We start from the raw sequence: 21,603 nt of genomic DNA, 5'->3' as shown, positions 1-21,603 counted from the left end.
AGAAAGAAAACTTGCACAGGAAAACTTCCTAATTCCTTAAAACTCACTTAGTTGTCTTAAGATTATGAAGATTTGAAGAAATTCAGAGCTTGGATGTCATGTGTGGTTCAGCCATAGAAGCAGAGTCACTATGAGTGTTGCAGGATAAGGAATATATTGTAGGAAGTAAACCTCACATAGTTGTGGGAAGAGCTAGGGAATCGACAGTAGGAGAACCTAAGAAGGAGTCTCTAATGAGTTCTCCTGAAGCACCTGTGCAAGTAAAACTGTCCATAATTTCAAGGAATTCTGAGAAGACCAGCATATCTAGCCACCAAAGTGGGACTATGGCGGGGGCTGGGGGGGAGGTCTATGAAATGTGTCTGTCCAAGTACAGCCATGCATCTGGTGATAAGCCTGGAACTGATCTTAATCAGGAGGACCAAGAGTTGGGAAGAAAAGTTCCTCTCTGTCACTTTAACTGACCTCAGAAATCTCCAGAAAATAAAGGTTGCTGTTTCACACTTGTGCCTTCCAAATCTGATGCAAGTTCTCTTTTGGTCAACTTTAATTTGTAATCTTACAGCAAAGAGAATTCTGGGAAATGTGGTTCCTAGCTTAATATAGTTGACACAGCACAATCTTTTCTCTCCTAGTCAACCTGTCATCAGTGCATACCTCTTTTAACCATATTCCATGTAAAGTAAAAGAAAAACCATGCTTCTGCCTAACATCGTGCAACTATCTCTTGCTTACTGAAAATACACTATTCCTCTCCCCAAAGAAGTATATGTAAGATACCACCTTAGAGTGATTTCTTCTCCACACTCCCTTTTTCATGTCCTGCAACTAAACACTGAGACATCAGTTTAACCACTATCTTCTTTAGGAAAAGGAAATAAGAAAGGAAAATTATCAGTTAGTATAGATAAAACTAAATTCATGGCAAAATAAGGAAGAAATACTCATAACTATAATACTTCTTATTTCACTAACTGATCATATAATAATAGCTGATATTATCACCTTCTTCACTAGCCATTCCATAATCTCTTTTCTCTCAGTAAGCATCTCAGTTGCTGGTAATTTCTTTTGAGTCAGATTATCAAAACTTTAATTTTGAAATAGTCTGTATGTACATTTACCTGTTCTGCCTCTACTGATTAGTTATAATTTTTCATTAAATTTTATCATAGGACATAAAAATACTATGAGACACCTCAAAGAATCCCAAAATGAAGTAACCCAATTTTCTCTTAATAGTCAGAATCAATCACTCCAATAGTATAGTAATCCACCCTTTTGCCAATTGGTTAGGTGGCCCGAGGAACTCACAGTAGCCAATTAGTCTCAACAGTCAGTCTAGTGAAACCATTGCTACGTCCCCTAGGGGAAGTATCCCTCCCTTGTGAACTAAGATCTCCAAACCAGAAAAGTCAAAAGGTACAGAAATAAGAAGAAAAATGTTCATAGACATTCCTATTTCTGTCCCTTGAATCTTAGCATGGGGAAAATACTACTGTATTTTGGACTCAGATTGAAATAATATACCTAGTCCTGGAAGACATGACTTCAGTCCACAAAGTTGCTATCCAGCTGGCACCACAGCTGAATTTTCATACAGTTACTCAACAGTTCAATCAGGCCAGCTGCTCCAGGGTGATAGGTAGCATGCTTAGTTCAGTGAATTCTATGAACACAAGCCCATTGCCACACTTCATTTGTTGTCAAATAAGTCCATTAGTCAGGGGTAATGCCGTGTGGAATTCTATGATGTCAAATAAGGCATTCCATAAGTCCAAGGGTGATGGTTTTGGCAGAAGCATTACAGATAGGAAAGGCAAATCCATATCCAGAGAAGTATCTATTCCAATGAAAATAAAACAGCATGATGGAAGTAGTTCAATATGATCATCCTGCCAGCAGGTGCCTGGCAAGACTACCAGACGAATGGTGCCATACCAGTGTATCAGATTTTGTTTGTTGGCAGGTTAGGCATTTGACAGCAGCTATGGCCAAATTAGCCTTGTGTTGCTGAGTCCATCCAAAACCTCCATTCTTGTTTCTGTGGCCACCTTCTATGTTTATTTGGAGAGGACAGCGGTAGCTGGGGATAGATCCTCACCAACATCCACAGAATAGCAACTTTTTACGTGATTATTAGACTGGTGTCACTCTTTGTTGACCATTGATATAGATCACAAATATTTTCTTATGTGTAGACACAGAGACGTCTATCTACATATCTCTTCCCTAGACTATCTTCTAACCAATTTTCTGATTATGCTCCTTCCAAGTCTCTGACTGTTCTTCCAAATGTTAAGAATTGCATATGGATCAGGGCAGATGCATGTCTTCAGCCATCTCTTCTTCTAGGAAGAAATGAACAACCATATGCACTGCTCTGAGTTCTGTCCATTGGAGGGATTTTCCTCACCACTGCTCTTTAGGGCTATCGCTGAGTGGAGCTGTAGCCCTGCAGCTTTCTTCTTTAGAGTCATGCTAGCGTATTGTGCAGAACCACATGTAAACCAAACTGCAAATTTTGTTCTTCCTTAGTAGGTTGGTCTTAGGAAGCTCCCTATCAAGTCATAGGTAAGGTTGAAATGGAGGAAACAACATAGAAGAAATAGGGGCCATGGGCACCTGTGATGTTTGCTCTGCACTAACTTTTGCCTTCAAGACCTGCTTGATCCTGATCATGTGTATACAACTTTCATTTGATGATGAAGTGCTGCTATACATGCCCAATATTTTAGAGTGTTGCCAAATACCTGGTTCATGATAGGCAGCTCAGATGATTTGGTAACTTAGTGGTCCAGAATCAAGCTTTCATTTACATATGACTTGCCCAGTAATAAGCCAGAAGCTGCTTTTCAAAAAGGAGGAGATTTTTTTTTTTACAGAGAATGCAAAGCTTTGCTCCAAAATTGTTAAAGCTCTGTGCTATGACGAACTTGTAGGGACTGCCAAAGGTTCCAAATAGTATTTCTACATATCTCTGCCCCTTCAAGAGCCATAAGAACTGTTCAGTTATACGTCCCAAGTTATGGAGCAGCTTGTATGGCAGGCTAGATCCGATACAGAGACCTCTCTTTTTCTGGTTCTATTCAAAACTGGCAGGGGCACCTGGGTGGTTCAGTTGGTTGAGTGTCCAACTTCGGCTCAGGTCATGATCTCACAGTTTGTGAGTTTGAGCCCCACGTGAGGCTCTGTGCTGATAGCGCTATGCCTGGAACCCACTTCGAGTTCTGTGTCTCCCTCTCTCTCTGCCCCTCCCCTGTTTACTCTCTCTCTCTCTCTCTCTCTCTCTCTCAAGTATAAATAAACATTAAAAAAAAAACCTGGAAGCCTTTGGAGATATTTGGTAAATAAGTTGGAATAACATATATTGCCTCCAAAAATCCAAAGAAGCCTACGGGGGTTTGTCTCTTTCTTAGTGTTAGAGGAGGCAGGTGCAATAACTTGCCCTTCATCTTCAAAGGGATACATCAACATGCTCCAGACCACTAGATCCCTAGATATTTCACAACGGGGGCAAGTCTCTGAACTTTTGTGTGGTATTTCTATATTATACACGGTCTTACTTTCCAAGGTGGTGAGTTTTTCTCTTGTATGTTGTGATAAGATTAGCCTTCTGAAAAGTATCATTACAAATAAGGGAGAGCTAAGTGATAGTGAACAGGATCTTCAAACCAGCCATAAGTAATGTTCTGAAAGAAAGCAGAACGCTAAGATAAGAAGAAATGGAACCAAAGGCTAAAATCCTAATGGCAATTTGAAAGGAAAAGAGGGCCTGCAGGGTAGGAAACCACAAAATTAGGGTATGAAATTACTCCTCTCCTACCATCAGAAAGGGAATGCCACATTCAGGAGGTGTTCTGCAGGTCCTTTATCTTCTTCTTTATATTTTTTCCTTGTTTTAAGCATTTGGTATCTCTTTCATGCCCAACCTAATGCTGAGTTTTATCAATTATCCCTGCCGTAATCTATCAGTTTCCAATGCCTCCTTGCTGCCTATAATATAAAAAGCAAAAACCTCATAACCAAACTTCAAATATGACTGCATCTATCCTTCCAGCCTCAGCTATTCTTAAGCCATGCTGAATTCCTCACGTCTTCTAAAATATATTGTATGTTTACACAACTACCAGTCTTTGCATGTACTGGTCCCTCTCCTGGAAATGGCCTCTCTCCTCCTCTTCTCCTGGATTGTTCAATTCAACCTCCAGATTTAACTCAAATATAATTTCTTCTTTGATTTCCCTTATTTCCCTGATTCCCTGAAGCAAGTGGATCAGTCTCATCCCAGGGTTCCCCACAGCATTTGGATCATAATTGTTAGTGTGCTTACCACAAAAGATTGCTGTTTTTCTCTCTATAGGCCTATATCCATGAATAGAACAAAGAAGGAGCATATAAACATTTGCTCAACAAATGAAACAGATGGGTTTATTACTTTCTGGTTTGCCCAGATCCTACACTATAGAGCCCCATCTCTTCACCTACAATTTGCTGTTGATTTTATTTTAAATCTTTAAGACGAAATTTATTTTTCCAAAACAGCTATGTAAGCAATTACCTAAAATCATTAACAGAATGTTCCTTTGAAATGATTTGTGTAGAGGTCATTTAGAAGTCTAGTACTTACCGTCTAATTTGTAGATATTTTTGGTGGTCCACCTTTGCATGAGTCTCTATGTAAGAAAGAGAATTAAACAGTTAATTAAAAAGTTGATCTTTTTATAGTTCAATCTGCATTATGTACTTATCTCAACCAGAATGGTGGACAGAGCCCTTTATTAAAGTCTTTATTCTATAACATACTGTGTGACTGCTCTACTGCTCAGGTACCTTTCCACTGTAAAAAGAAGATAATTCTTGCACATCTTACAGATTTCTTGAAAACAAATGTTTGTTAAGTGAGTACAAATGTTAGTCAAATGCAATCATTATGAGTATTTTAATGCCTAACAAACATATCAGTACATTTAGTGAGTACCCATGATTTGTGCATTCTATAATTTATTTAACATTATATCTTTACCAACCTGCACATGCCTGCACAAAATATAAACCTAATTAACAAATATTTAAATATCTGCATTTCAAAGAAGATCACTGAAACAGTACCTGGAAAATTCAGAAATCTTTACTTCACAGTTGGAATTAATAATTTTTTCTGTCATTTTGAGGTTAATTTTTGAGAAAGAAACAAACAATTTGTAGTCATACTAATTTAGTGTACTAGTCCTTGTGTCTAGTTCAAATTCCAGCCCAGGGAGATCCCAACATAGTGGTATAGAGTTTTAAATTGGTAAATGTAAGGAATCCTTGAAATGCTAACTTCTGCACTTTTTTGGAGAACCACAGATTGTCAGTCATCTCTGTTGATCTAGAAATGCAAATGTCCGTCAAAATACTGAAACATACCAATGATTTATTTTACCTAAATTAGAAGTGTTACTTTGCTCCAACTAAATTAGGAGCACCTGTATCACTTTGAGCTAATCTTGTGAGTTGCGAAGAGCACCGTGCTCAAACTGGTCTGACAGCTGCTTTGAAATAGCAGGTTAGCACAGCTGTAATTGTGGCATTAGCAGTGGAAATAGGGCTACACATCAGGGAAGAATCGTCCTATCATTTACTATTTTTCCCTCTCCTGAAATTTCACCTTGATTTTGCTCTATATTCATTCTCTATGGAAGAAATTGTAAATTAGATACCTTACAATTCAACACATTGATTCATTCCTCTAAGCTTATTGAGTTTTTACGATGTGACAAAATGGTAATATGCTAGGTCTGGTAACAGAAAGAAAGATAAAGAGTTCACTGTAAACTCAGGGCACACACCTGTGAACAGCTTGTGCCCTAAGGGAACAAGAGGTAAAAACAACAAATCTCAAGAGGGAGAAAAGATCAGGGAAGGCTCTTCAGATGGCATTGAACAATCTTGCAAGATGACTATGTTGCTGAGTTAAGGTATTTTTAAAGTAAGGGGACTGCACACCCTTAAGGCCCAGGAATATTAATCTGCTTTGTGAATTGTGAAAATTCTAGTAATTTAGTATTCTTGGTGGGGGGGAGGGGTTGTTTAGAGATGGGGAGCAGAGCACAGGGCAGTCAGGATAGCCAGAGGATATGCATAGATGGTCAAGGGCAGATAAAAAAGAGCACGTATACCATGCTATTACCCTGTAGGTGATAGACAGGCTCTTATGGGCTTGAAGTGCAGGTTCACAGTGACCTTAGCAGTCAGGACTGAATCAGAGTAATTTGAACAGAGATGGTTTAATATAAAGAATTACTAACTATAACAGCAGGTTGGGATACCCAGAAATTAGCTAGTAAGAAGTAAAAAGGACTGTAGAAAATATAGGAATAGCAGATATAAGAAGCAGCCAGTACCTCTTAGGGTGAGATAGAGCCCAAGGACAAGCCTACCTCTGCTCCCAAAGGCTGCAATCCAGACCTTGTTGGAGAGGGCACGGAAGTTGCTCGCCGAATACAGAGAGGATCCTGTGATGCTGCACTAGTGGAACTTGCTGGAAATACACCCTCTAGGGTGCCAGTGAAACCTGTTCATAGGGAGATGACTCACTGGAAGCCTCCATCATAAAACTGCCTGAGGGTGGAAATGCTGAAGAAGCTGCCAGCTGTTGGGTTCTCCTGCCCAACATGAACGGCAAAGCTGGGCACTGGAGAGGCTGCCTGGAATGGAAAAGTCTGGTGCTGCAAAAGCCACCCATGCTGCAGGAGCCAGACAAAAGGAACACTCTGGAACTAGGAAGGAAAGCCCCTTCCTCCTAGAATGTCTCTCCAGCACCCTCTAGTGACAAAGCTTGACATTATGCTGTCTGCAAAGAAAATATGTAATTAGCCCATCTCCATTTTCACAGAGAGGGTGAAAAGGGTGAATTTAGAGTGAGGGACGGCACAGAACCAACATGATTTGTATGGAGAATGCACAAAAGGCTTAGCAACTGGTGCCACCTCTAGTCTGACAGGGAAGGCAGAGGCTAAAAATGGAAGATTGGTGGAACACTGCTTAAGTAGTTGAAAGAGCAGACCTACGCCGGCCGGCTCCATCTTGTTCTGTGTCCTCCACCTTGAGTGACTATGTCCCCGACATGGCCCCTTTTCCGGGAAAATCGCAGAAACCTCAGACCGTGCCTCCTCCCCTTGAGTAACCTCCGGCTCACCCGTTCAAACTTCCCAATCAAAACACCCCGGCGACCTGCATAACAGGACTCCCACCCTTCCCCAGCCAGTCAGCCGAGGCCACAGCCCTTCCCCAGCCAATCGGCTGAGGCCACAGCCATTACCTCACCAACTGCCCCTAGACCCCTATAAAACCTTTGTGCTTTTGAAATTCGATCTCTCTCTGGTATCTCACCGCTTCGTCGGTGCAGGTAGGGGATTGAGCTCGAGCTAGCTCGAATAAAGGCTCTTTTGCTTTTGTATCAGACTCGGCTCCCTGGTGGTCTTTGGGGATCATGAATTCTGGGCATAACAGTAGTCAGATCTCCAGATCCCTTACGTCACCCTCTGCAGCAGGGTGTCTGTCCTCCTTCAACCTAGCAGAAAGAGTTCTGTTCTTTGAAGACAAACACAAGGTCTTTGGGCTGGGACAAACCAGGCACAGTGTGAAAATTAGGTGAATAAGTGAATACAGACATATTGAATGCCGAATGCTGAATGTGGAGACCACTGTGTTTTGCCTTCCTGGCTTCCAGAGGCTGGCTCAATGTTAACAATTTTTAGTTCCCCACCCTTCAAATGAGAAGATAAGATTAATAGGTCATCTGAGGAAGCATCTGTCATGAAGGATAGACACAAAAATAATAATTGGAACAAAGACCTTAAAAGAAGAAGAAAGTTCAAATATTCTCAAAGAAGTCAGAGAATAATTGCAAGATCTCTTGCAATAAATAGGAACATGTGGGAAACAAAAAAGAGAACATAATAAAAAGTATGTGATGGCAGAGATGAAAAACCCAATGGTAGTGATGAAATATAATGTCAAGGAAGTGATCCAGAAATTAGAGTACAAAGACAAAGAGATGGGAAATGACAGGAAAGAAGAGAAAATAAGAAGATGGTTTAGGAGACAAAATATTTGAGTCATGAATTTTTCAAAAAGAGAAACCAGGTAAAACAGTAGTCAGAGAATCACCAATAAAATAATTAAAAATGTTTTTTCTCAGGGTGCCTGAGCAATTTTTTTCTCAGTCTGTTGAGCATCATACTTTGGCTCAGGTCATGATGTCAAGGTTCGTGAGTTCAGGCCCCACATCAGGCTCTGCGCCGTCAGCACAGAGCAGACTTGGAATCCTCTGCCCCCCTTTCACGCTATCCCTCCTCCACTTGCACTCTCTCACTCTCAAATATAAACATTTTTAAAAAATTTCTCAGCACTAAAGACATGAGTGTCCATATGAAAGTGCCCACTGACAGGAGAAAGAAAGAAAGAAAGAAAGAAAGAAAGAAAGAAAGAAAGAAAGAAAGAAAGAAAGGAAGAAAGAGAGAGAGGAAGAAAGAAAGGAAGAAAAATAAATCCGACTAAGGCCCATAAGTGAAATTTCAGGATAACAAGACAAGTTTTAAGAGAGATAAAAAGACCAGTAAGTATGCCATGCAAAAGTGAGGAATAATACTGTTCTCTAAAAGAGAGTAGAGTAGCCCTTTCAAAATTAAGAAAAAATAATTATTTCAGTATAGAAATTGATGCCAAGCCTATTTGTGTTATAGTAAAATATATTTTCACATATGCAAATTCTTAAAAATCATATTTCCCATGCCATGCAGCCTTTCTTGGGAAATAATTAGAATATGTGCTCCAATAAAACAATGGAGTAAAAAAGATGAAAAGAAGAGATCAAGAAAACAGGACACTCAAATCAGAAGAAAATGAAGGAAATTCTCAGCATTGCAAGGAAGAGAAGTTTCTGGACAAATGCTTTGCAGTATCCCTAAAAAGCACTGAGTTCAATAAAAAAAGAATGGAGTTCTTTAGATGGATGACTCCTTAAAAAAAAAAAAAAAACTGGAACTGATGGACTACCTAAGAATGACCTTAGGGAAAATAGTACTAAAATGCTATTGTGAATAGTTAGCAAAATGTTCAAATGAAATGAATCTAATGAAAAATCAAGGCTATTATTCTCAAGGAAAATAAAAGCATAAAAGAAAATGTAACTTTAATAAATTCCTAAAATGCTCAACTATAAATATTGATGTAATCATAATAATGACAGTGATTAATTAAATCTAAACAAAGCTTTTAATGTAACTTTATTGTGGGAGGTGGGGAAGGAAAGCAGAGGAGACAAAATTATAGGGGAGGATTAATTTTTTTCTGCCCTTCAACGTCCTTCTAGCTGGACTAAGAATCAAATTGACGTATGACAGATTGATGGGAGAAAATCAAATTTAGCTCTGTATGTATGGAAACCCACATAGACATGAAATTCCGAAGACAGGCAAAATGAGGTATATATGTCATCCTGAACTAAGGAGAATAGGGTAGTGGCCTGGGACTTCAAAGGGAAGGAAGGCATCGCAGGACCATGAGAAGAGCAGGTGTTTGATAATTAGGTTTTGTCCTACCATACAGATGGGTCACTCAGATAAAACTTATCTCTGATAATAACCCATATTCTGGAAAAGACTCCCAATTTAGAGTCTTCTATATAGTTAGGGGAGCAGCAAATGTCTCTCTTGAGCCCAGGGTCTCAATTGCCTTCAGCTTAAAATAGTCCACAGTCCAAAGTGGTATATTTTGGTTTGGCCTGCCCTTGACCCCTACAGAAGTTTCAGGGAGTTAAATCCCTAATGACCATATTGTGAATTGACCATGTTGTCAACAGATAACATCTAAAATTGAGGGGCATGTGAGTGGCAAAGTGGTTAAGCATGGGACTTAGGCTCAGGTCATGATCTCCCAGTTCGTGAGCTCAAGCCCCACATCTGGCTCTGTGCTGACAGCTCAGAGCCTGGAACCTGCTTCAAATTCTGTGTCTCCCTCTCTCTGTGCCACTCGCACTCTCTCTCTCTCTCAGAAATAAACATTAAAAAAAATTTAAGGGGCGCCTGGGTGGCTCAGTCAGTTGAGCGTCTGACTTCAGCTCAGGTCACGATCTCGTGGTCTGTGAGTTCGAGCCCCGCGTCAGGCTCTGGGCTGATGGCCTGGAGCCTGCTTCCGATTCTGTGTCTCCCTCTCCCTCTGCCCCTCCCCCGTTCATGCTCTGTCTCTCTCTGTCTCAAAAATAAATAAACGTAAAAAAAAAATTTTAAACATCTAAAATTGAATAATCAAAATATTAAAGTATATGCATATTATTTAGAAATATAGATATGTATGAAGAAGAAATCTCTAAAGGAGTAAAAAATGATTGCCTCTGAGGAAAGGAATTGAAGAAGAATTTGACAGAAAATTATTACATTTTGTTACATATATTTGACTTATAAACTGTTATAACATTACTTTTTCAAAAATAAAATTAGCCTAAAAAGGAAAAAAGAATATATTAGTTAAAAATATTTTCATATTCACACTTACTGAACAAATACATGCTAAGAATTTACTGTGTGCCCAGGTCAATATTCTACAATGGGGATAACATTGGAATAAGACAGAACTCCCAACCTTAAGGAGCTCACAAGTTTAGATGCGCTAGAAGGGCAGTGAGAGAAAAACATGAAATGAAGAAATTAGAGGACATTGCCATCCATGCTAAATGTAGGGTATGAATTGTAGAATGGGTGATTCAATCATCTAAAAGAATATGAAAAAAAATGTCGAAAATAAATATTTTTAGTTTAAACCATGTTACTGTATCATTTCATTAGTAATAATAATAATAGCTGCTGGAGAGCCTGGGCGGCTCAGTGGGTTGAGCATCTGACTCTTGATTGGCTCAGGTCATGATCCCAGGGTCATGGGATTGAGCCCCAGGTCAGGCTCAGTGCTAAGCATGGAGCCTGCTCAGGATTCTCTCTTGCTTTCTGCCCCTCCCCTATTTGCACACACTCTCTGTCTTAAAATAAATAAACTTAATAATAATAACTGCTACTTTTTTCTTTTTTACTGCCTCATATGTATAGATACTTATACTAGGTCTTTTACCTACACCTTTGACTTAGTTCTAATTCTAACAAGGCAAATATTATTAGCATCATTTTAACAGATGAGTTGAATCATAGTAGCTTTAAGAATAGAAGAGATTCACATCTGTGCTGATAGCTGACACATGATTCAGACTTAAAGGAAGGGAATGAACTAGATTATCTTCTAGGCTTACTTTAAGTACTGTGATTTTACCATGTATTTCTTTCTGTGGGTTGTAGTCAAGAAAGTGGAAAAGTCACTGCTGTAGGTTATCAAAACATCACTATATATATATATATATATGTATATATATATACATATATATATATACATATATATATACATATATATATATATACGTATATATATATATATATTGAAATGGACCTGTGTGCTAGAACACGGATGTCTTTGTCATGCAAAACATTTTTTTAAATTCAGTGTTAACTATTTAACCATACGCACATATATATAGTTACCCAAGAAAGTATTTTTTTCCTTTGCTTTAAGTAAATTTCTTAAAATTTCCATGTGAATGAATTCAAAGAACAATCAAATTATGCTTAAGTGCTATCTCCTTTTGTAATTACCAAAATGCTAATATTGTTAATTGTACTTTAATATATTCTGAATAATATAATTTAAACTAGCTACTTAACTCCACTTTTCTGCCAATTTAGCCATTGTGCACTTGCCATATTTGTCTCTCTTTATAATCAAAAATAAAAGATAAAAACTGAATAATAAATAAAATGCTTAATTCTATTTTGTATTCATTCTTCCATCCTATTATTGAAACCCTTTGAATAGTATCTACAGATGACCCATATAACTATCACAATACTCTATTCTAAATTGAAATGAAATAATAATATTTGATGTCTTTTCCTCCTATTATTCTCTATGTATGCTTTCTATCTTGATGTCAGATGACCATTCAAAAAAGAGTAGGATGAAATTTCATATTTGCTAAGAGATTTCTTTTTTTTTTTTATATTTCAGAAACGCTCTGGAACTTAACAGTTCAGCTGTTGAAGGTCTATATATCATTAAGCAAATTATAGAAGCTTTTAAAATCCTCCTCATAAAAGTCTTGTAAAAGGTTATTTTCTTATTTAAAGCATACTGTGCATTTCTTTTTTGACCAGAAAAATGAGTTGAGAGTTGTCTTTAAGCTACTGTAATTCCCAGGTGTCTTTCCAATTAATTAGAGTTATGTCAAAACAGGTCTGTTGAAATTAAATTACTTTTGTTCTTCCTTTACAACACATTTCCAAATCCATGAGGAAACAGATTCAGTAAAGTACCATCAATCAGGTTCCTATTCTCTGAAATATGAATGGTAAATAAAATGTTCTAAAGCTACACAGAGATTTATTTTATGGATTTAGCTTCATTATTCACTGATCTAAAGTAAATAAAAAATGACACAAGGCCGTAGTCATAATCCCTTCGTTTCCTTCCTCTGTGTAGCGCTTATTCTGAGCCCTAATGTAACATTTGCTACTGTCTACCTTGTATTGTGTTATGTGTGTCTTATCCCCCTGCTACAATATAGCTCGTTAAGAAAACCACTTTCTCTTATTTAACTTTTAATCCCTGAGGTACCTAGTTCTGATGTGGTACATATTTAGCACTCAATATATTATTTTATTAGTGCTTTTAAAAAAATACTATTAAAGAGTATTTGAGGAACACAGTAAAGCAAAAAAAGAAAAGAAATCAAATAAAACAGAGTTTCTTCATCTAAATGTAAAGAGATAATGTTTTAAAATATTCCCCACCCCCTTGCCTTTCTCCTGTTTGTCGCCATTTTTAGTTATAAGCCTGATCTCCACTTAATTTTTATATAAAGTTAGACAGTGAACATGAACGGTCTCCATGTTATTTTAAAATCATAAAACAGTTAAATAGCTACATAATATTTCATCTAGAGGATATTAAAACATAAAATTATTCAACATTGTTTTGTTGTGAGGCATAAAGGTTTTTGCAAACTAAACTGAGTCTCTAAACCCCCAATGTTTCTGAAAGGCTATGAATCACTTTGAAGATAGAAGTGTGGCCGGTGATCTGGTGATAAAATTACATCTCAAGGTGTAGGTTTTAGGATGTATTGTATCCAACTAAGGGATCTTTGTGTTAGCCACAGCTCAGAAGTATGATATACTGGGGTGATCAGACCTGATTGGAAGTTTTGTCCCCCTACTTTTCTACCTTGACCACTCAAAAAAACGACCTTCTCAAGAAGAGGAAACCTTTTGCAGCTTCCAGCAGCTGAGGACCTTGTTTCTAGGAGACACTAACCCACTCCATACTTATACTGTTAATTAGAATGCTTCCATTAAAGAGAAATAAGCTTTTAAGAAAAGACTTGTGTTCCTGAGGCTTTACCACACATTAACAAGACCACTTGCCTCTATTCATAGACACCAAGGGCAATCTGTCTAGGCTCTATCTCTTATCTACACACTGATTTCAATGACTACTCTGTAGTCCCAGATGCCAGTCTGCTCTGTACTTATATTCACCTCTTTGTTTGGTCCTTTGCAAGCCGCTGGTCCATTCAGATAATTTTTTATTTAGGGCAGAGGGGGAAACTCCACCAAGTTCTGCTATGGACCCTCCCTTTTCTGACATACTCCATTCTTACAACCAGGCCCGGATCTCAAAAGCCCCTTCCACAGTAGAGCCCTGGACCACCTTCTTGTTCAAGGGGAAAAAATTAGATACTGAGTTTTTGATAGATTATTTTCACATTTCAAATGCTTGTGGATTTTATGTAATATGTTATGTTCAGACTTGAATATTTGGCTTGAGTGTTTTTAAGGTTAATAAAAAGGTATTGATATTGTCTTTAGAGCCAAGACTAAGAGATTTTCTCAACGTGACACCTCTAATGAGGGGTAGAGCAAAAGATAAAATCTACATGTACTTTAATTTCCAAGCCTATGTGCTTAAGCTCTCACCAGTTTGCCTCTCTTATGACCAGATAGTCCAATTATCTTGAAAAGAGTCATAGCAGTTAAAAGCAGGACTAACAAAAGAGTCTAAAACAAGGAGGAAAGCATCACTTTGCAAGGTTTGTGGACTTCTAAAACACATAAACTGTGGCTGGCCATTACTAAATAAATGAACAAGAATGAGCAGTGTAAGACCATGGAGTCAAAATCTGATAGTTGTCATTTTAATAATTAAGTATATGATCAGCCCAACATGTCATACTTTACTAATAAAGAACCAGTACAGAACAAAAGCAAATATTGTTTGAATGAATAGTAATTATATAAAAGGAAACCATAAAGGAATATTTTTAGCGAAAGAACATAGAAGTAGCCAATGATTTGCAAAGAGTAGTTAAAAACTCAAAATTTCAACTGGGTACTTATAATCAAAACTGCTTAGAGAGTTAGTATCTGATGAGTGAAACTCTCACCTAGATTATAAAGTCCCTGAAAATAAAAATTAATTGATCAATTAAAATTTTATATTACAAATACTAAACTGGTTTTGCAGACATAGATTTATTAAAAACAGATCTCTTTAACAAGTTTAAAACAAAACAAAAATTCAAAGCCATGTATTGAGAAAAAAGAAAGAAACAAAGGAAGAAACTAACAAACAGAGGTCTGACTGATCCTTTCAAATTTAAAGGGGAGAGAATAACTTGTTTAGGGTATTCTGTAAATTACCCCTGAAGTAAAAAGTGAAGCTATTTTCACTAAAAGAAAAGTTGGCTATTTTGAGTGCATTATAGCAACTATGAAAGTTCTGGACAAAGTAACATGTGTGCTGAAGGGACAGGATATCAGTAACCTGGAGAAAATATAAATGAATGTGCACTGGACCTCTTTTTTGGCCTTCCTTTCTATTAACCCCACACATACAGAAATAATATCAGTATTTCCAGTTGCTAGTTATCCTTTTTGAATCTTTTCCTTAATTTAAAAATGGCTATAATAATATCAAGCACAGTTGCTATGCTGATCAGCAGTGATCTGTATAGAGAGGTATGTAAAAAAACCTGGGCACAGATTAGATTATCAGTGAATACTATTATTGCTGTTATAATTAGCAGAAAAGAATTAGATTCTTTGAAAAGAAGAAATCAGATCACAGATGAAATTCATATATAATGGTTCTATTATCAGTGAATATTATTGATGTTTTCAACAGAAAATAATTAAATTAGATCATAGGTGAAACTCATATATATTGGGAGTTGAAAGAGTGAGAAGATGAATGGGCAGAAGATTGCAAAACACAAGATATGACAGGAATAAAAGGAGGATAGAGAAGGTGAGAGAGACAAGAATTGAGAAGCACTCTTCACATAAATAAAGATATAGAGAAGGTAAGAGGTGAGTGTTAGAAGGTTTGAGGGTCACATGATATGACTGAGATAAGATTTCAAGTTCTATCAACTGAAAAACAGGAAGAGAAAGAGGTGGTAGACATATGAGAAAGGAAGCAGGAGTCAGACATTATCTTTTTTTTTTCAGACATTATCTTTATCAGATAATGTTTTCCTGAGTTAGTTTTATGGCTGTAAATTGTTCTTGTTACTTGAGTAATCAAATTAAAAAAAAAAAAAAACTCCTCACCTTAAAATATAGCTGTTGTTCTCCCAAGGATTTTAAAACACGAGCATGAAAATTCCACAAATAAAACAGTACATGAAGTCTCTTATGCTCTAGAAATTAAAATGCATTGTGATGTGAAAGAATAGAGCAAACTATTTTTGTTCCTGTAGTTATTTTATTCACACTATTTAGATCAGAAATCAGTATTGATGGTGGACATTCAAAAATTAAATGAGAATTTCCACTTCTATGTATAATAGAGAAACCAATACTGGACTTGCTCTCCTACAATAAATAAATAAAAACTGGAATAAAATATATGAAACAGTAGTCTTCAGACATTGGCCAACAGGCAGTACAAGACTGTGATCCCTTTAAGGGAAACAATTGAGGTTAGCTTTCCAGCATTCTTGCTATCTCCCAAGAGGCCTTTTCTAGACCACAAGTTGGGAAGAAGGGCCCATACATAATATGATGATTTCTCTGGTTATGAAAACAGAGACTGGAATTTGGATTGATTGAGGCAAATGTGCTGAATAATAGATCTGGCCAAAATTTTCTCTCTAAAGTTCAATTTTGCCAGAATCAAGTAATCTCCCTGTAACTAATCTTTCTTTAGAACCGTAAGTATTATTATATCCATTTTCTTTTTTTTTTTTTAATTTTTTTTTTCAACATTTATTTATTTTTGGGACAGAGAGAGACAGAGCATGAACGGGGGAGGGGCAGAGACAGAGGGAGACACAGAATCGGAAACAGGCTCCAGGCTCTGAGCCATCAGCCCAGAGCCCGACGCGGGGCTCAAACCCCCAGACCACGAGATCGTGACCTGGCTGAAGTCGGACGCTTAACCGACTGCGCCACCCAGGCGCCCCTATTATATCCATTTTCTAATATGAAAGGGAAAGAGGAAAAAGTGGTAGATTCACTGCAACCACTATCAAAATCCCAATGGCACTTTTGAAACAATAGAAAGATTTGTTCCAAAATTCAAATGGAGGGGCGCTTGGGTGGCTCAGTTGGTTAAGCGTCCGACTTCAGCTCAGGTCATGATATCACAGTCCATGAGTTCAAGCCCTGCATCAGGCTGTGTGCTGACACCTCAGAGCCTGGAGCCTGCTTCGGATTCTGTGTCTCCCTCTCTCTCTGGCCCTCCCCATTCATGCTCTGTCTCTCTCTGTCTCAAAAATAAATAAACATTTTAAAAATTTTAAAAAAAAAACAAAATTCAAATGGAATCTCAAGGAACCCTGAGGAGCCAAAACAATTTTGAAAAAGAACAACATAAGATGCATACTTCCTTATTTCAAAACTTACTACAAAGCTACAATAATCAAAACAGTGAGGTATTGGTGTAAAGACATACAGATAGGCCAATGAAATAGAACACAGAACTAGGAAATAGATGGTCAGATTATCTTTCACAAGGATGTCAAGATTATCCAATGGGTAAAGGATAGTCCTTTCAACAAATGGTTCTGAGAAAACTGATTATCCACATGCCAAAAAATGAAATTTCACCTTTACTTTAGTCCATGTGCAAAAATTAAGTTAAAATTTATCAAAGACATAAAAGTAAGGGGTGCCTGGCTGTCTCAGTCAGTAGCGTATGGTACCTGCTGGGTGTAGAGATTATCTAAAAATAAAACCTTAAAAAAAAAGACCTAAAAGTGAGAGCTAGGACCATAAAAAGAAGAAATAAGAGAAAAACTTCATGACACTGGTTTTGGTAATGATTTATTTGATATGGTAGCAAAAGCATAGGCAACAAAAGCAAAAACAGACAAATTTTAAAAATTTCTGTGCAAAGAACACTATCAAGAGAATAAAAAGGTAACCCGTGCAATGGGAGAAAATATCTGCAAGTTATTTATCTAATAAGGAGTTTATATCCAGAACATATAAAGAACTCTCCAAACTCAACAACAATAAAAAACAAACATCTTGATTAAAAATGGGCCTACGACTTAAACAGTTCTCCAAAGAAGATATACAAATGACCAATAAACACATGAAAAGATGTTCAACAACACTAATTGTTAGGGAAATTAAAATCAAAACCACAATAAGGAACACCTCACATCCATTAATACGGCTACTGTTAAGACCAAAAATAAACAAACAAAAAAAAAAACAGAAAATAACAAGTGTTGATAAGGATGCAGAGAAATTGGGATCCTTGTACATGCTGGCAGGTGGTAAAAATGGTGCAACCATTATGGAAACCAGTATTGAGACATGTGCACTTAGATATATCCTCAAAAAATTAAAAATAAAACTACCATATGATCCAGCAATCCCACTTCCAAAATAACTAAAAATAGGGTCTCAAAGATATATTTGCACACTCATGTTCAAAGCAGCACTACTTATAATAGCTTAGAGGTGGAAGCAATCCAAATGTCCATCAATAGATAAATGGGTAAAAAAAAAAGTAGTATATACATATAATAGAATGTTATTCAGCCTAAAAAAGGAAGGAAATTGTGTCATTTGGTATAACATGATGAACCTTAACGATATTATGCTAAGTGAAATAAGCCAGTCACAAAAGACAAATCCTGTATGATTCCATTTATCTGAGGTATCTACATCATACAAGTTTATACAAACAGTAAGTAATATGGTCATTACCAGCGGCTGGAGGGAAAAGGAAAAGGGGAGTTGTTTTTTAGTGGATATAAAATTTCAAATTTACAGGATGAAAAAGTCCTGGAGATCTAGCTGATCTACAACATAAATGTGCTTACCACTACTGAAGTGCACACTGAAAAATTATTAAGATGGTAAATTTTATGTTATATATTTTTTACCACAATAAAAAAATAATTTTTCCTACCCTTTACAGTAATGTGTATGCCTCCAATGCTTCCTTGAACAAGGTAAAAATGACAACAAGAAAAATTGAGTCCTGTGCCTAAGGACAGAGATAAATTTTATTTCAAACAAGGGAGAAGAAATTTATGATTACAGCGTATCAACTTTCTAACAAAGAATTAACTGTTGAAAGATGTTTTGAAACTAAATATGGAATTCATGGGAAAGAACTCTGATGGGAGAGCTTATGTTCTTATCCACTTGTAAAACTATGCAACTCCATTGCTGATATTGAATGAAGACATTCCTAAAGATAAATGCATGACAGCAGATAGTAGTCATGGGAGTGGTGGGTACTGTTTGCTTCCTCCTGTGGAAATAAGCATATCCAATATTTCAGCAGAAATATTTTGACAGAGACTTTCCTCATGAACTTGGATCCGTTTGAAGAAAGAGGCCAGATCATACTGACAAAGCAACAAAGGAGGTAGTGTATCTAGGAGAGTGTATCTCTAGAGGTAGTGTATCTCAGGAGAGTCTGAGAAGAAACAATCACTTCTACTAGATGAGGGATCTAGCATCAACACAGGAGGATAGGCCAAATGGGAAAACCACATGTGCACTTAGATATATACTAATGATCTGAATTTCAAACTGTCTGCAGAATAGGACTGTTGGTGAATGGAGACTATTGTTATTCAGAAGACCTCTTCTAAGGAGATGCATTAATGATTTTTTAATGTTTATTTTTGAGAGAGAGGGTGTAAGCGGGGCAGGGGGAGAGAGAGGGGAACTTACAAAAACTTATAAAGCACCATAAACATTTAGTGGGCATGACTATTCTAAGTGTCAGGGACGTGATGATTAACAAAAAGACATCGCTCTTTTCTTTTAGGAGCTTGAAGAAACTGACCCATACATCAATAATTTCAATGTAATATGACAAGTGCAGGAAAGTAGACTGAAAAGGCACTTTAACCTGCCTGACATTTTAAAAAGGTGTTTTGGAATTGATCCCTGGCCTCAGTCACCGTGGATGAATATGACATAGCTGGTAATGCTATGGAAATGAATGCTTTGGTAATGAATGGCACTGCAGGGAGAATGTTGGAAAGGTAGGGAACTGCATGATAAATGTGGAAAATGCAAATAGTTCAACCCAAGAGTGGAGAGAGGAGATTAGTATGTCGTATCTGGGCTATGGTAGACCTTAAAAGCAATGCTGTTGTAATATCCGCTGCTTCCATCTGGGATTGGCATGAGAAATGTTACTTCCTTCTGCTTGGAAGGTACCACCCCCAGTTCTCCCACTGCTGCTCTGTCTCAACCTTTAGTTCTCAGTTTCAAAAGGCTCCTCCCCAGAGATGTCCTGACAACGTCTAATCAAAGCAGGGCCTTCCTCCCTCTTTTTCTCCCATGAAATCTCCCCTGACGTACTTGAGCGTTTAGTCCCTCTCACTGATGGGCCCTAGAGGTACTGCATATGCTACTCTAAAAGACTTAACGTACTGCATTAAAATCAGGTATCTGTTTAGTTTCTTCTAGATTGTGAAGAAGAATCCCTCCCAGAAAAAGTTGATATTTTTCTGGTCCCTCCCAGAAAAAGTTGATATTTTATTTTATTTTAGAGGGCAAAGTTGATATTTTATTCTTTTTTAAATCCCTGGTGCTTAGTGTCTAGTAAACAGCCCCATTGGAGACGAGCTGCTGTCATCTACATTTTATACATGAGGTTATGTTTATTTTTTTTATTATTTTTTAATGTTTATTTATTTTTGAGAGAGAGAGACAGAGACAGAGCTTGAGTGGGGGAGGGTCAGAGAGAGAGGGAGACAGAATCCGAACAGGCCCCAGGCTCTGAGCTGTTAGCACAGAGCTGGATGCGGGGGCCTGAACTGGTGAACCGCGAGATCATGACCTGAGCTGAAGTCAGATGCTTAACTGACTGAGACACCCAGCTGCCCCTGAAACTGTCTTTAAGTCCCTTAAATATATTAAGCACTTATTTTATATTGTAGCTTTAAACATTCATATGCAGGGCAGCTTTGTGAACCTGACTCTTCGTTTAATTGTTCTGCTGCAATTTGCTAAAGGTAGCTTGTTTTTCCAAGTGTGTTTTAAATATTTTTAGGAACTCCTTAAAGCTCTTTGGAACATTATCAGTGGGACTTGTTTGAGGCCTGAGTTTAAAGAGTATACCACCATAGAGGATTTGAGTTTGCTAAAATACCAAGATTTGTGTTTGCTTCTAATCCAGGACCATTTTCACATAAATTAGTAGCCTGGGTTTTCCCCAAGCATATGGGGAATATGGACTCTGGTCCCAAAGTAGATAGAAGGCTTGTTGAGAATTCTCAAATATTTTTTTTTTCCTTTTACCCAGGGCTAAGACCAAGAAAAGCAAGCATCTTTATTACCTCTATGTTCTGGATAAGACAGTTCATCCCCCTAAACATGTTTCCTTGGGAATACCTGGATTTGCCTCTGTGTTTCACTCCAATCTCTCAACTTGCATGTAAGCCCAAGTGTTCCTGACTTTAATAATCTACCCACTACAGTAAAACTAAACTGCCAGGGATCAACACATGCCCTCAGTACATCTGGTGACTTTAACACTGACATAGAGAGGGACTCATAATGTCTTACTGTTTCTGGTCTTTGTGGATTCCATCACTTTTCCTACTTATACATTTAATTTTTTAAATTATTTTATCCAGCAGTTTAATTGATTTTTACTTTCACTTCAGGATCCAGGTGTAAGGAGAATACCACATCTGCGATTTGTTTTTCTCAGTGTATAGAGTTAAGAGCTGATGCAACCACACAATGCAAATGCTTCTGCTCTTACAGGTATGCTGTCACTTTTGCTCACATTTCATTGGCAGAATGTCTATGGCTAAGCCTCATCTCAATGGTGTGAGAAAGTATGTTTTTTTCCAAGGAAAACACTGTAAGAACATGGAAGCTGACAGAGGTATAGTATCCTCTTAGAGAGAGGGAAGAATGAATAATTGGAAACAATAATATAATCTGCCACAACAGAGATCACATATGTAACAGTGAATTTGGGGAATAAGATGATGTGTTCACATAAGTCATATTATGCTTGAAA

At 37.4% G+C, this 21,603-nt stretch overlaps 1 protein-coding gene across 1 annotated transcript in view; it reads right to left on the bottom strand.

Annotated features, from left to right (window-relative positions):
- PKIB (cAMP-dependent protein kinase inhibitor beta) overlaps nt 1-4,682 on the bottom strand; it is a 152,102-nt gene extending 147,420 nt beyond the window's left edge. Inside the window, exon 1 of the mRNA XM_043592232.1 lies at nt 4,631-4,682. The gene's annotated coding sequence lies outside the window, so the exon portion shown is untranslated. The remainder of the gene's footprint in view (nt 1-4,630) is intronic.
- Nucleotides 4,683-21,603: the final 16,921 nt, after the last annotated feature.

The sequence above is a fragment of the Prionailurus bengalensis genome, chromosome B2, assembly GCF_016509475.1.
Source record: "Prionailurus bengalensis isolate Pbe53 chromosome B2, Fcat_Pben_1.1_paternal_pri, whole genome shotgun sequence".
NCBI lineage: Eukaryota > Metazoa > Chordata > Mammalia > Carnivora > Felidae > Prionailurus > Prionailurus bengalensis.
This window is presented reverse-complemented; position numbering and strand designations above follow the sequence as displayed.